The sequence below is a fragment of the Amblyraja radiata genome, chromosome 21 (assembly GCF_010909765.2).
Source record: "Amblyraja radiata isolate CabotCenter1 chromosome 21, sAmbRad1.1.pri, whole genome shotgun sequence".
Classification (NCBI taxonomy): domain Eukaryota; kingdom Metazoa; phylum Chordata; class Chondrichthyes; order Rajiformes; family Rajidae; genus Amblyraja; species Amblyraja radiata.
Genome location: NC_045976.1, coordinates 19,038,014 through 19,053,563, shown reverse-complemented (window position 1 = coordinate 19,053,563; position 15,550 = coordinate 19,038,014). Strand labels below are relative to the sequence as shown.

At 38.0% G+C, this 15,550-nt stretch overlaps 1 protein-coding gene across 9 annotated transcripts in view; it reads left to right on the top strand.

The window, feature by feature from the left end:
* anks1b (ankyrin repeat and sterile alpha motif domain containing 1B) overlaps positions 1 to 15,550 on the top strand; it is a 703,274-nt gene that overhangs the window by 27,969 nt on the left and 659,755 nt on the right. The window lies entirely within an intron of this gene.

The following is a 15,550-nucleotide window of genomic DNA, read 5'->3' as shown; positions in this document are numbered from 1 at the left end:
CTCATGAATCAAAACTCCACATTGGATAATGCTCCTGGGAAGTCGTTGAGGGTGGGAAGTGTTCAAAGCACATTCTTGGTGACAAAGATTAATGCCCAGACCAAGAGTGGGCTTGCTGGCTCCACACCTGACCCAAGTTTGCTTAATACTGAAGATTGCAGATACTTCGCTAACCATTGACTGTAGGTAATAGGAACCTGAAAGGATGAAGAAAGCTTCTTTATTCTGAGCCTCCCATTTCTTGCACAGCTAAATTGATCAGGAGTGTTCTTTCACGACTCCACAAGGAAAGTCGATGGCCTCTGTCTCTCTCGTTTATGCTGTACCTCGAGCTCAAAATGGGGGGGGGGGGGGGGGGGAGAAGCATTTGGAAATGTGGGCACCATTGTTTGTTGAGGTCTGTAGTTCCAGGCTATGTGAAAGGTGTAGAAGGATCTTAAGCTTCTCAAGCATTCAGAAATCTGCAGTGGAAGACATTTTTACATTTTAAACCAAGAAATACTGCTTTGTATGTAAGTTTTATGATTAGTTTGCAAATGTTCCTTTATGGATCTATTATATTATATAAATTAGGACCACTTATTTGTTTGTAGGATAAATCAATAAATAATTGAGCAGACTGGCCTATCTCTGCATTGGAACTTCTAGGATTACTGTGCATAACTTATTTTTGATACTAAGTTTCCTTGGAGAGTGGAAGTTTAGGATGGCACATAAAGGATTTTGCAAAAAAAAATCAAACTTTTTTTCATTTTTATTGTCAACATGCATTGATTGAATCTCATTTATTTGAACTTCACAAGGGGTTTTCTTTCTGCTGATTAGTACATTCACAAGTAAGCAAGGTGTTTTGTTTCTTTGCCTGACTGATGCTTGAGGCGTGCCACTGATTAATTTGCATTAATGCAAGTGATATTGAAGATCTTTTTTTAATGTGCATTAAATGATGGGGAAATCAATTGTGTGTAATGCAGCAGGCTGCTTTTGAAACCTCTGGTAGAAATGCACAGGGCTGCTCGGGCCTATTTTGCTTCAAAATGATTTTGTAATAGAGGTAGATTAAGATTATATTCTATTATTTATCTGACATGCACTTGGTTATCAAATATATTTGGTAATCTATTTATTTTCACAGCAATAAATTTAGTGTTTCCATAAAGACTTGTGTTGCACATGAAATAATCTATTGTGCCATTTTCTCATTCATTTGCTATTTTCCCATTTTATCATAACCTATCATTTTGCAAAACCTTTTAACAAATCCTATTAATGATTGTTAAAGAGAGAGTGGATAGTGCTCTTAAAGATAGCGAAGTCAGGGGATATGGTGAAAAGGCAGGAACGGGGTACTTAGTGTGGATGATCAGCCATGGTAACGGTGAATGGCGGTGCTGGCTCGAAGGGTCGAATGGCCTACTCCGGCACCATAGACAATACTCTATTGTCTTAGTTACAATCCAAAAATGAATAAAATGTTTAATGTTTAAAACTGCATTTAATGACAACTGGTCATGTTCTGAGGGCATCTCCTGGTGCTTCTCAGAATGTAGGAGGCAGGATCATCCTCTGACATACAGTACCAGATAATATATCAGTGTTGCACTGGTTTGTGCAAAGAAATGGTGCAATGAAAGAGCACATGAGATAGGCAACCTGTTAATGTTGTTTGGTTGGAGCACCAAAATTCGTCTTTGTGCAGCAACAGAGGCTCTTCTCTGCCCAATTCCTCAGAGACGCATCTCCTCAGAGAGCTTGCTTGGTATTGCAGCTATGTCATTAATCTGTAAATCAGCTAAGGTTGAAAAATCATAACGATGGCAACAATGCAATGGGGGCTAATTAGGATTGAGATATTATTTATAATTTGCGCTGTAGCAGAGCAGAGAGTGCTGCTACCCCGCAGCTCCAATAATCCAGGTTTCTCCAATCCTCTGTGTGGAGTTTGCATGTTCTTCCTGTGATCAAATGGTGTTTCCCACAGACTCTCTTCAATCCTCCCACATACCAAAGACATTCTGGTTGGTAGATTACTTGGCTACTGTACATTACTCCTAGTGCAAGCAAGTAGTGGGGGAACAAACAGGCATATGAGTGTGAATCATGAAACAAATGGGGGAAGGAAAAGTGCTGATGAGCCAAATCGTGTAAGAAAATAAGAGAAATATGCAAATTATTTTTATAATTTGGCCTTATTTGGAGGAGAAATTTTCTAAAAATGTAAACAATCATGTAAAAATATATTCATTGCAAAACACAGAATGTGGCCAATCGCTGACTTTTTCCCCAGGGTAGAAGATTCTAACGCTATAGATCATAGGCTTAAGGTGAGAGGGGAGAAATTTGAGAGGGTCCAGAGGAGAACTATTTCACTCAGAGTGTAGTCTGTATCTGGAATGAGCTGCCAGAGAAAGCTTATGGAAGTGAATACAATTAGAACTTTTAAAAGCCATTTGGACAAATGTGTATAGGAAAGGTTTAGATGGTTATGACCCAAATACTGGCAAATGAGAATCTTCTACTCTGGGAAAAAGTCAACGATTGGTCACATTAGCCCAGCATGCCTATTTGGTTCTAAGACATTACAACAGGTTAATAGAATTCTATTTCTAACCACTTTACACCACAAGTGCTTGGCATTTACATGAATAGCACCTCCTAATATCAGGACCGTTACAATCTCAAAGTACATAGGCAACGGATACTTGGGAACTCCACCACCTACATGAAACTTTCCAGATTATATACCATTCTGACTTCAGAGTATGTCAAGCGTCCATTATGGCCAGTGTTTTTTTTTCGTGGAAGAACCTATGCGACAGATCCCTGGGATTATCTTCACCCAAAGGATTGGTGGGTCAACAAGGGGCTTGCCGCCATCAGTTCAACAGCTACCCTAATGCAATAAAGCTGGTCTTGTCATAATGCCCCCAAATCAAAATATCACGAATAAAATCGTAACCATCTCTGTGCTAGATACGGCTGTAGGTACGGCAGTTTTCTGCCTTAATCCCATTAACTGCAATGTTGCAGAGGCCCCTCGATCTCAGACTTGGTCTGACTGAATCTTGACTTAAGGATGCATTTAGATCTGGAGCCAAGTGCATCTGGGGAAGCTGTAAGTACACTTTATGGTCCTTGTGTGTCGAGCCAGTTGAAGAGTACAAGGGACCTGAAAACATCTAATTTATCTGTTGTACTGTGAAGGAATAATGTCTTGAGGTGAAATTACCAAAAATAATACGCAATTTAAGTTATTGTTATACATGACAGTTGATAGAGTTGTTTCTTTATTTTTGATTTATAGGCCTTATGGGCGTTCAGTATAATGCTTGAAAATCTTTCGTCTCAAATTGATTAATTTTGCTGAATTAATAGACTGGGATGACGTTTTGTATCATTACCAGTAGCTACAAAACTTTGGAAACATAACCATCAGTCCATGGTGTGAGCTGACATGGCATGCATGTGGAGCAAATGTATTTTAACCTGGGTAGAAGGGATATAAATAGTGTACTGTAATTTGAATCCAAAGTACTGCAGTGAGTATGATTACAAGTGTAAATGGAATTTTAAATCTCTCTTCAGATGATGTGTTAATAGACAGAAATAGCTCTTTCATTTCTTTGCTGCTGATTTTATAGTTTGATTGGTAATTTATTTGATATTTGCTGTTTTCATGTACTGTACTTTACTTGGTGCAATGATAACTAGACTGAAAGGTTATGCTTTTGATTCTCACGCACCTAATCCAGATCCTGTTTCATGATTACATTGCAAAGCAGAAATGAAACTTGGTACTCAAAAGATATAACGTTAATCGGAATTACTGAAAGAACTTAAATACTTTTCTAATAAGCCAGAAATGTTGGGCTTGGATAAGAAAAATAAATATACATAGATACAGTGCCCTCCATAATGTCTCAAGAGTTACAACAGAATTATGGACTGCACTCAAATAATTTCTTCAGATATCTACAAATTAGAGATTATGTTAAATCTAATACACAAGTTTATAGGACTAGGGAACCAGAAATTCTTGATGAATGTTTGAATAAGCATCCTAACACTGAAAAATTAATAGCTTATATTTATAACACCCTCTTAAACAACGAGGTACCACCGATGGAACGATATAGATACACATGGGAAAATAAATTAGGTCATCCTATAACGAAAGATATTTGGGACGAATGTTTACAACATATACATCAATGCTCGTTAAATGCCAGACATGCTTTAATACAATTTAAAGTCTTACACAGATTACATTACTCCAAAATAAAACTAAATGGAATCTTCCCACATATTTCTCCTATTTGTGATGAATGTCTGCATCTAGAGGCCAATTTAACACATACTCCATTGTACAAAATTGTACAAAAATAAAATTTTCTGGACTGATATTTTTGGAATAATTTCTGAAGTTGTTAATATTAAATTGGATCCAGACTCAAAATTAATAATACTTGGAATATCAGAACAAAGTTTAACACTCACAACAAGCCAAAGAAACTTCCTCGACTACAGTATAATAACTGGGAAAAAATTAATATTAAAATTTTGGAAAGGCCCTATAACCCCCACAATTAAAATGTGGATTGTGGAAATGTCGGAGACCCTACATCTATAAAGAATTAGACTTGTCTTAATGGACAAACAATAACTTTTTGTTAAAATATGGGCTCCATTCATTAACTATTTGAAGGGATAGATTGGCCCGGCACGAAAACCCAACTGAAACTTGAACTCGGGATTAGATGAAAAGTTATACTTTATAATCTACGAACTTATCTCCAATGACGTATTATAAGTAATTCATTCCACCTTTTAATATGTGTAATTCTTTCTTTCTCTCTCTCTCTCTCTCTCTTTATCTATATAAAAAACACTAGAAGCAGAATTAATCGACAATTGAAAATTTTAATAATGTATGATTGATGTATATGAAAAGTTTTTTTACTATAATATGTTTGCTTCTGATAAAAATATTATTTAAAAAAAGATATAACGTTAATCAGAATTACTGAAAGAACTTAAATACTTTTCTAATAAGCCAGAAATGTTGGGCTTGGATAAGAAAAATAAATATACATAGATACAGTGCCCTCCATAATGTTTGGGACAAAGACCCATCATTTATTTATTTGCCTCTGGACTCCACAATTTGAGATTTGTAATGGGAAAAAAAATCACATGTGGTGAAAGTGCATATTGTCAGATTTTAATAAAGGCCATTTTAATACATTTTGGTTTCACCATGTAGAAATTATAGTAGTGTTTATACATTGTCCCCCATTACAGGGCACCATATTGTTTGGGACATAGCGATGACATGTAAATGAAAGTAGTCATCTTTAGTATTTTGTTGCATATCCTTTGCATGCAATGACTGCTTGAAGTCTGCAATTCATGGACAGCACCAGTTGCTGGGTGTCATCTCTGGTGATGCTCTGCCAGACCTGTATTGCAGCCAGCTTTAGCTTATGCTTCTTTTGGCGGGTGGTCCCCTTTAGCTTTCTTTTTCGCATATAAAAGGCATGCTCAATTGGGTTCAGATCGGGTGATTGACTGGGCCACTTAGGAATTGACCATTATTTAGCTTTGAAAAACTCCTTTGTTGCTTTAGCATTATGTTTGGGATCATTGTCTTGCTGTGGAATGAACCGCCGGCCAATGAGTTTTGAGGCGTTTGTTTAAACTTGAGCAGACAGGATGTGTCTATACACTTCAGAATTCATTATGCTACTACCATCAGCCGTTGTATCATGAATGAAGATAAGTGAGCCAGTACCTTCAGCAGCCATACATGCCCAGGCCATAACACCCCAACCACTGTGTTTCACAGATGAGGTGGTATGCTTTGGATCTTGGGCAGTTCCTTCTCTCCTCCATACTTTGCTCTTGCCATCACTCTGATACAAGTTAATCTTAGTCTCATCTGTCCACAAGTCCGTTTTCCAGAACTGGGGTTGCTATTTTAAGTACTTCTTGGCAAACTGTAACCCAGCCATCCTATTTTTGCAGCTAACCAGTAGTTTGCATCTTGCAGTGTAGCCTCTGTATTTCTGTTCATGAAGTCTTCTGTGGACAGTGGTCATTGACACATCCACTCCAGAAGAGTGTTCGGATCTGTCAAACAGATGTTTGGGGATTTTTCTGTATTATAGAGAGAATTCTTCTGTCATCAGATGTGGAGGTCTTCCTTTACCTGCCAGCCCCTTTATGATTAGTAAGCTCATCAGTGCTCTTTCTTCTTAATGTAGGTATGTTGCAAAGCCTACCTGAAGCGTCGCTGAAAATCTGTCGCTGCGGGTGTGCGCGGTTTTGGCGCCGTTTAGAGGGGGGCGGGTTTAAAACGCGATTTTCCCTAGGCTGTTCCAATCGAGGATGTTCAGCCTAGTTAATTATTAACGGAAAATCGCAGGAATATTCCGTCGCTTTAGCTATTATTAGTTTTAAAGGCTTTATATATTTGTTATAGTAGTTTAAAAATTAACCTCTAAACCCCCGACCGCCGGCAATGGGTCGGATCTCATACAGGGGACAACAGAAGGTAGGCTGTTTATTTTTACATTAAAAAGGGCTTCTTAAGATCCCTTTATACAAAGTTTAAAGTTGCGAGCAGCTCATTTTGGGCCCATTATATCCCACAGTATTTTTCTGGGCATTTGAGGGTACAAATCTACTGCAATGTGAACGTTCTAAACCAGCGCGTTCACAGGAACCCACTAGAAAGCTGATTTAAATTGACTTTAATTTACAGCAATTGAACACTAAATTCCTTCCATTTGGCCTATAAATTAATGTAAATGAGATTTAAAAATCATGTTTTATTGTGAATTATTTGTGAATATTATTTGGACACTTAGGCTATTTAAAAATGTTAATCATTTATTAAGAAATAGATAAGATGTTTAGATCTAGTAATTGAAGTTTGAAATTAGCTCCAATTGGGTAACTAACTAATTATATGCTTTAATTTCAGGTCATCCAAGTAAGATTGATTTATATTTGTTTCAGAATGCTTCAATCTATGATAACTGAAAATTTCATTCAGTTCTCTTAATTTTTAAGAAAGTTATGGGTTTTTGACTGTCCACGATCACAGCTTTTTTGTTATGTCCATAGAAAATCAATAGGGAACAAGATGCTAATTTCCGAGTATGAAAATGGCCATAACTTTTTAAATACTTGAGATATGAAAGTGAATTAGGTGTCAAATTAAACTTCTTTTTATGCTTTATCTGATGGGATAAATTGCAGACTTGATTTTTTAAATCTCAAAATTTTGTAACATTGCTACTTAATGATGTTCCAATCAGTTGACTTTAAGCCTAAGGTTTGGCTGATGTCTCTAACAGTTTTATTCTTATTTTTTACTCATTATGGCTTCTTTGACTTTCATTGGCACAACTTTGGTCCTCATGTTGATAAACAGCAATAAAAGTTTCCAAAAGTGATGAAAGGACTGGAGGAAAGACTAGGTGCTGAGAGCTCTCTTAAACCTGCATTATGGAGGCAATTAAACACACCTGAGCAATTACAAATACATGTGAAGCCATTTGTCCCAAACATTATGGTGTCCTGAAATGGGGTGACAATAAACACAGCTGTAATTTGTACATGATGAAACCAAAATGTATAAAAATGGCCTTTAATAAAATAAGACTGCACCTCAACCACGTGATTTTTTTTTTTTTTCTATTACAAATCTCAAATTGTGGAGTACAGAGGCAAATAAATAAATGATGTGTCCTTGTCCCAAACATTATGGAGGGCACTGTAAGTAGATCTGCAAATGCATTGAAAACAGAAAACTATGTTTAGTACAAATTTGTGTGCACTAAGATTTTGAGAAGTTCATTAAATGGAGGAAAATTATTTGTGTAATACATAACTTGCATTGTTTAGTCTTAGGCAAAATGTTTCTGTGTCACTTTTTGAGGACAAATCTTAATGCTGAGTTTTGGTGCATCTATTTACTACAAGTAGGGATGATCAAGGATTGGTGATAGGGTCAATAATGGAGGAATTTGCCAAGGAATTTGGTAATAGTTTATGCAAAAATGGCAAGCATGAGAAATAACAATTATTTTTTTCGCTTAATTCTGAACACCTTTCAACCCGGAATTGAGCTTTTAGTTCATTTTCAATTCCCAATCAGCAGTGAATTAGGTGATTCTAATTGCAGGACCCAAAATAAACAACACTATTGGCCTTTGTGCTTGGCTTGAGGCCACAGAGGGGATAATAAAGTTGAGTTCTCCTGTTGGCTGTAGAAAATATGATATGAAACTTGATTGGTTCCAATGCTTGAACAAATGCCTTGGCACAGAAATGAAAAATAGTTATTCAAGGATGGACTGGATTGCTGGTAAATATAGCATTGTGAATTATATTACTTGTGGGCTTTAGAAAATAAAATAAAGGAAGTGCTGCTTGTAAATAAATAAATTCCATGGTTCTTGTGAATTCAGGGGTTTTACTAAAAATTTGTGTCACTGCTATTGCTAAGAGCTAATTAATAATTTGGAAAATGGCCATTATGGTGTCAATCTTTTTCAAGCTACATTTTCCCCATTACTGTGCAGAGCTGTGCAATTAATATAATGCAGTTGACCTGATTTTAGTGATTGCTGAATGGATATGCAAAGAATAATGTGAAAAATTGTACACTAGTACCAATATAAAGAGGAACTTTGTGCAAGTTTTGCAAAGAATTAGTAAACACAAATATGGATTTAGTACGAATTTGAGATGGTTTATAATATTGTAATTGTTGCATCTTTTAGACTTGCTGGGTCCTGCATTTAAAAATGTTTTTGATTAATAGTGCAGAGAGCAAGGAATATTGTCACCATGGTTGTGTATGTTTGCAAAACCTGTGTGCGTGTAATCAAAAAAAGTATCTAGCAAATATATACGATTATTGTATTTGTCTCAGTATAGAAATTAATGTGGCCGATATTTCCTTACCTTTCGTTCTCCCTTCAGAAAGAGTACCATGTGATTCAATATTACACACTGAAAGATTTGCATTTATATAGCAACTCTCAGAATTTCAGGATGTGTCAAAACACTGACTGTATAAACACTTTTGAAAGATTACCTCAATCCTTTAAATAGGTTCTGTTGAGCCACCTTCTTGAGGACAATTGAGATGGCAATAAATGCTGGACTTGCTAGTCAGGCATATTCCTCAAGAGGAACTAAAAGTCCTTGCTGTGGTAATTTAGAAAAAATGGCTGCCACAATGCTAGATAGACCAACAATTAGTAATGGGGCAATGAGCAAATGAACTTTCAGCGCTGTTTCTGCTGTGCTAGACGGACTACCCACATTTCTCATCAAAATATCATTAAGGATCTCTCGATAGAATTTTAAGAAAACATAAGCATAGCAATTGAATAGATGTTTGCCAATAGTGAACTGATTTGTTGGGGCAGTCAGCAGGGATGTTTTCAAAGAATTAATAACCCAAGAAAGGCCTTGTGTCTGAATGAGATTAAAAAGGTGAGGAAGGTGGGTTTGGAGAGTTTTGAAAGCAATAACAAATATTGTGAAATTGATTCATTAATGCACAAAAACAGTGATGAACAAGAGACTGCAGATGCTGGAATCTTGGGCAAAAAGACAAACTGCTAGAGAAACTTGGTAGATCAGGCAACATCTGTGATGATAAATAGTATTTCCCACGAGATGCTGCTTGATCTGTTTAGTTTATAGATACAAAGTATGAAAGCAGGCCCTTTGGCCCACCGAGCCCGTGCGGACCATCGATCACCTGTTCACACTGGTTCTACTATATCTTGCATTCTCATTCACTACCTACACATTAGGGGCAATTTTATGGAGGCCAATTAAGTGTCAAACGCTTGTGTCTTTGGGATGTGGGAGGAAACCGGAGCACTCAAAAGAAACCCACATGCTCAGAGGTAGAATATGCAAACTTCCCCCAGACAGCATTTGAGGTCAGGATAAAACTCTGGTCTCTAGCACTTGAGGCAGGTCTACCAGCTGCGCCACTGTGCCGCCCTACTAAAACAACTTTGCTGTCGGTCTCTGCAGATGTAACTGAAAGATGATTCAGACATTAAACATATGTTCAATCACCCTAGAAATTAAACTTAAACATGATATTCTGGAGGGAGATATTTGTTGACCTATCGGATGAATAACAAACCAGTTGGAGGTAGTGAATCTAGCTTGACATTATTTATTTAGGCTTTAAACACTGCCACATCTGACATGAAGATATGAATGGGGTAAGTAAATGTCAGAATTTGTTAAATTAGAAATGAGCAGAACTGATTGGAAATAAGTGACAAATGGAGGCCTTAGGATCAAAGTGTCTCAGAGCAATAGTTCATAAACTTTGCACATCATATAGTATTACTGGCCAGGATAAAAGTTTGATGACAAATTGGAAAATGGTGATGGCAAATCAGACTAGAATAATATACCACATATAAGAACAGATGTTAAAAAAAACATGGTAACTTAAGGGTATCTGTAGGAAAGAACTGCAGATGCTGGTTTAAATCTAAGGTAGACACAAAATATTGGAGTAACTCAGCGGGACAGGCAGCATCTCTGGAGAGAAGGAATGGGTGACGTTTTGAGTCAAGACCCATCTTCAGATTCTTTTCGGGTCGAGACCCTTCTTCAGACAGGTAAGGATATCTATTCTGTTCCAGGTAAGGATATCTGTTCTGTTCCATTCAAACAGCACCCAAATATAGAATATCATTCAACAGCAAGTAGCACCTTTGTGCAGGAGAAATAGTCTTCATGTGGATTAGCATCATGTATTATATAGAAATGGAACACAGCAGTTTTATAGTGACTGGTTGACAATACAAAATGTTACTGGAGAAGGATTTTATTGCCATGACCGTATTAAAAGATTTGTATAGGAAGGAACTACAGATGCTGGTTTGAACCGAAGATAGTCACAAAAAGCTGGAATAACTCAGCGGGTCAGACAGCAGGAGAAAAAGAATTAAATCTCAAACAAATATATTAGGATATAGGCAGGACATCTTGGTTGGGTGTTGGGATCTGGACATTGACAGTAAATGCAAAGGTTAAATCGTCACTGTTCTCCACACACCATCACCATTTCCGCATGGTGAATATTGTAGTGTTGTTCGGAATTAATTTCACAGTCCTTTTCATAAAATGTAAATTGAATCCAACAGTTTTTCAACTGATTGATGTACAAATCCTCATTAATATCATTGGTCTCTGTATTCACCACCTATGGCAATATGCATTCCGCATACACACAGCTGCTTCTTTCTCTGAGTAATTTGTTTCACTACCTTTGGGAGTAGTTGTTTGCTATTAAAATTTATGCACAATGACAATTGCTATGTCTGATTATTTGCAAAATTATTCATACCTGAAATCCAAGAGGAGCAAGGGATTTTAGAATGTTATTTTTGCGTATATGCCCATTGAAAGTCTTCAGTGTAATGTTACCCTTTTGTAGTTCACCTTGGGGCACTGATCAAATATAATAAAGTAAATCTAACATGTCAGAAAAGTAAATCAAGTAACCTTTAGACAGATATAAGATGAACATATATATTTTTGTTTTTGACTTTGGGACCTTATGGGAATGACAATTGTTGTGCCTTTTGACTTGAATCAGTCTTAAGCTTTGTCCAGTAGGGTGCAGCGTTATTGTCTGAAGCAGTTGGACAAAAATGCAGCAGAAACTCAGCGGGTGAGGCAACATCTAAGGAGCGAAGGAATAGGTGACGTTTCGGGTCGAGACCCTTCTTCAGACTGAAGCAGGGGTCTTCTTCACCTCCAAGGCTATTAGATATTGGTAAGTTTCGCATATACAAAAATGTATTATTATAGATAGTGGAAATGAGAATAAAATGTTCAGCTCACTGCAATATCAGGTACCAGTTTCACTTGATCAGCAATGATATTCAGTGTAAAAGGAAAAAGCTTCCTAGACTATCCAAATCTTCAAACAATAGAACTCAAAAGTGGAAGGTGACTGAGGAGAGATTCATGAGGGGTCATGGGGGCAAATGTGTAATTCAAAGGATAGTCTGTATTGGGAGTGAACTGCCAGAGAAAGCTATAGAGGCTGACACAATATATACATGGATTGGAAGGATTTAGGGGGATATGGGCCGAATGCAGGCAAATGAAACTTGGTCGACATTGACAAGGGGCATGTTTCCATGTTGTTGAACTCTTTGACTCTTTGACCACTTTATCTAGCCCACTCTAAGTTAGCATTGGGTTGGGAGGGAGCAAACCATCCTCATCATCACATATTTTCAATTTTTTACATTTTGCTGATTATTTTTAGTGCTAGCCAATACTAATATTTTGGTTATGGGTTAAAATCATGGGGGTTGATTATAGATTAACAGTGGTGGCTTGTCAAGGTTGTGAAATGGGATAGAAATCCACCTCAAAGACCGGGGTGCATTCAAACCAAAGCAGCAGATAACCTTAGTTTAAGAGCTTTATTATTTCCATGTTTCTTTCTCATGCAATATATCAATGAATTTCATAGAAATTCCATGGTAGACATGGTATTTGATGGTAATACCCAAGTTTCATAACTATCTCCCCTATGACTTTGACAGTTTTACAAAAACACACTGTCAATTGTTTTCTTAATTGTGCTCCTTAAATTAAGACTGGCTACCATCTTATCCTGTTGCATCCAGGATCACTAACAAGCCTGGATTTTATAGGATCTAAGTGAAAGTTCTCTCTTTAGGACATTGATGGAAGATGTTAAAGGTGCAGTAAAAATGTCTTGGGGGGGGGCTATGGGAAGAAGGCAGGGGAATGGGGTTAAGATGGAAAGATAAATCAGCCATGATTGAATGGCAGGGTAGATTTGGTGGGTGGAATGGCCAAAATTTACTCCCATCAGTTATGACCATGAAAAATGAGAGCAAAATCACTAACCATGTGTGTTCTCTTTGCTCTGTTTTGCTCACTACCATATCAAGTGATGCACAAAAGGAGTCTGGAGAAGGGTCTCCAACCTGAAATGTCACCTATCCATGCTCTACAGAGATGCTGCCTGACCCACCAAGTTGCTCCAGCACTTTGTGTCATAATTTTATAATGTTTGGAGATTTGCTAGCTGGGACGTAGGGGGGTTTTTGCTTGGTCGAGCGGTATTTAGAAATAACATGCAAGGTTCCTATTACAATATGCCGGTAATAGAAAATGCAGGCTCTTTAAAAATCAGGCAGAAAAGCTGACAGTTTTCTCCCATAAAATTGCTCACAGTCACAAAATTAGATAATTTTGATTGGATGGTAAATACTGGCCAAGGCCAAAAACTAGATTAAAAAAATATATATGATTCAGAAAGAGGCCATTCAGCCCATGTCAACTCCCAGCAGAACGATCCCATCAGTCCTGTTCTCTCTCGTTATTTCCCCTTTAGGATTCTCCATCAACCACTCATTGATTATTTTGCAATTTGCTGGACTAAAGAATAATTCACCACCACCCAACAGAAGCCTCCACAGACACAGCAAGATCATACAAACTCAACATGGTCGGTGCCAAAGGGTAGGATTGAAACTGGGTCCCTGGAGCTGTGAGGCAGTAGTGCTAACTTGTGACATTCAGCTGCTTCAAAGTATACCAAGGGAACCTTTATGTTCATTGTAGAGTGTAGATAGAATCTTAATTTAATGTGTTAATCAAAAGACAACACCTCTGACAGTTCCTTCAGTGGGCCACTAGTTTATCAGCCTAGATTGTTTCATTGGTGAGGCATAGACCTCTGTGTGGTGCTCTTTCTGAACCACAACACTACTTTTGTTTTTGACAGCTGATTATGTGACATACTCATTAAACCAAATCTGGTAGTCCCATAAAATTGTTTGTAATTATGATATGTCCTGCCTGCTGACTCAAGCGAGAATGCAAAAAAAAAAGAGCTTGCAACTGGCATGATCCCTGATTTTCTTAAAACTTATTTCTGCTAGAAATCGAATCATGTAGCTGATTAAAACAAGATATTATGCAACCCAGCTAGCGGACAATATAGTTTCCTTCAAATTAATATTGTAAAGGGAGCCATGTGAAGAAGGGTTTCAGCCCGAAACGTTGCCTATTTCCTTCGCTCCATAGATGCTGCTGCACCCGCTGAGTTTCTCCAGCATTTTTGTGTACCTTCGATTTTCCAGCATCTGCAGTTCCTTCTTAAACACATGTTCTTTCCTCAGTTGATGTAGAAATTGCAAGAGGCTTCAGTTACCGGTAAAGTGATCAATTGGGGGAATTTCTGGACTGTCTTTCTCCACCAGTAAAATCTTGAATTTGAATGGAAGCTGCAATTAGAATTCGCTATGTTGGCAACTCATCCGACCTCTTGAGTTGCAGCAACTAGAATCACCAGAGATCGTGCACTTTTGTTAATTGCTCTTGTGTTTCATCCTGAGCAACCACTCTAATTTTGTGTGAAAACCTATTTAAATACAGATAGAAAAAGATAGCACTTGACCAGCTAATTAAAGTAAATAAATATTCCACAGCAATTACCCAATGACAAATCAGTGGGTGTGACATATGTTTACCAGGAAGCGATACCAGAACCTCACATATTCCCCACAAACTTTCTTGGATGAGGGAACAGAGAAATTGTGAAGGTACACAAAATTGCTGGGGAAACTCAGCGGGTGCAGCAGCATCTATGGAGCGAAGGAAATGGGCGACGTTTCGGGCCGAAACCCTTCTTCAGACTGATGGGGGGTGGGAGAAAGAAGGAAAAGGGGAGGAGGGGGAGGAGCCCGAGGGCGGGCGGATGGGAGGGTGGGAGGAGACAGCTAGAGGGTTAAGGAAGGGGAGGAGACAGCAAGGGCTAGCAAAATTTGGAGAATTCAATGTTAATGCCATAAGGATGCAAGGTCCCCAGACGGAACATGAGGTGCTGTTCCTCCAATCTCCGTCGTTGCTCACTCTGGCAATGGAGGAGACCCAGGACAGAGAGGTCGGATTGGGAATGGGAGGGGGAGCTGAAGTGCTGAGCCACCGGGAGTTCAGGTAGGTTATTGCGGACTGAGCGGAGGTGTTCGGCGAAACGATCGCCCAACCTACGCTTGGTCTCCCCGATGCAAATCAGCTGACATCTAGAGCAGCGGATGCAGTAGATGAGGTTGGAGGAGATACAGGTGAACCTTTGTCGCACCTTGAACATTGTGAAGCCATGTTTGTTTATTGTAGTACCAAGTTAGCTAACATGCCTTAATGGGAGAAGAAAGATCCAAATACATACAGTTAGTGGACAGAAAATGACAATGTGAAATTAATTTGTGTGATCATTCAACATGGATCTCAAAACAAAAATTAGATGTTTTGATTTTGGCAAGCAAATAAGAACAAAAAGAAGTGTGTTTATTTTTGTGTCCATCTTCACATATCCTTGTACTAGTGTTCAGAAGTTAAACAGGCAGGTTAGTGGGATGTTAGTCTTTATGTTAAAAGTTGTTGGAATACTAATGTGTAAGTGTGGTTTACTTGTAAAGAGCATTTGGCAGATCCCTTC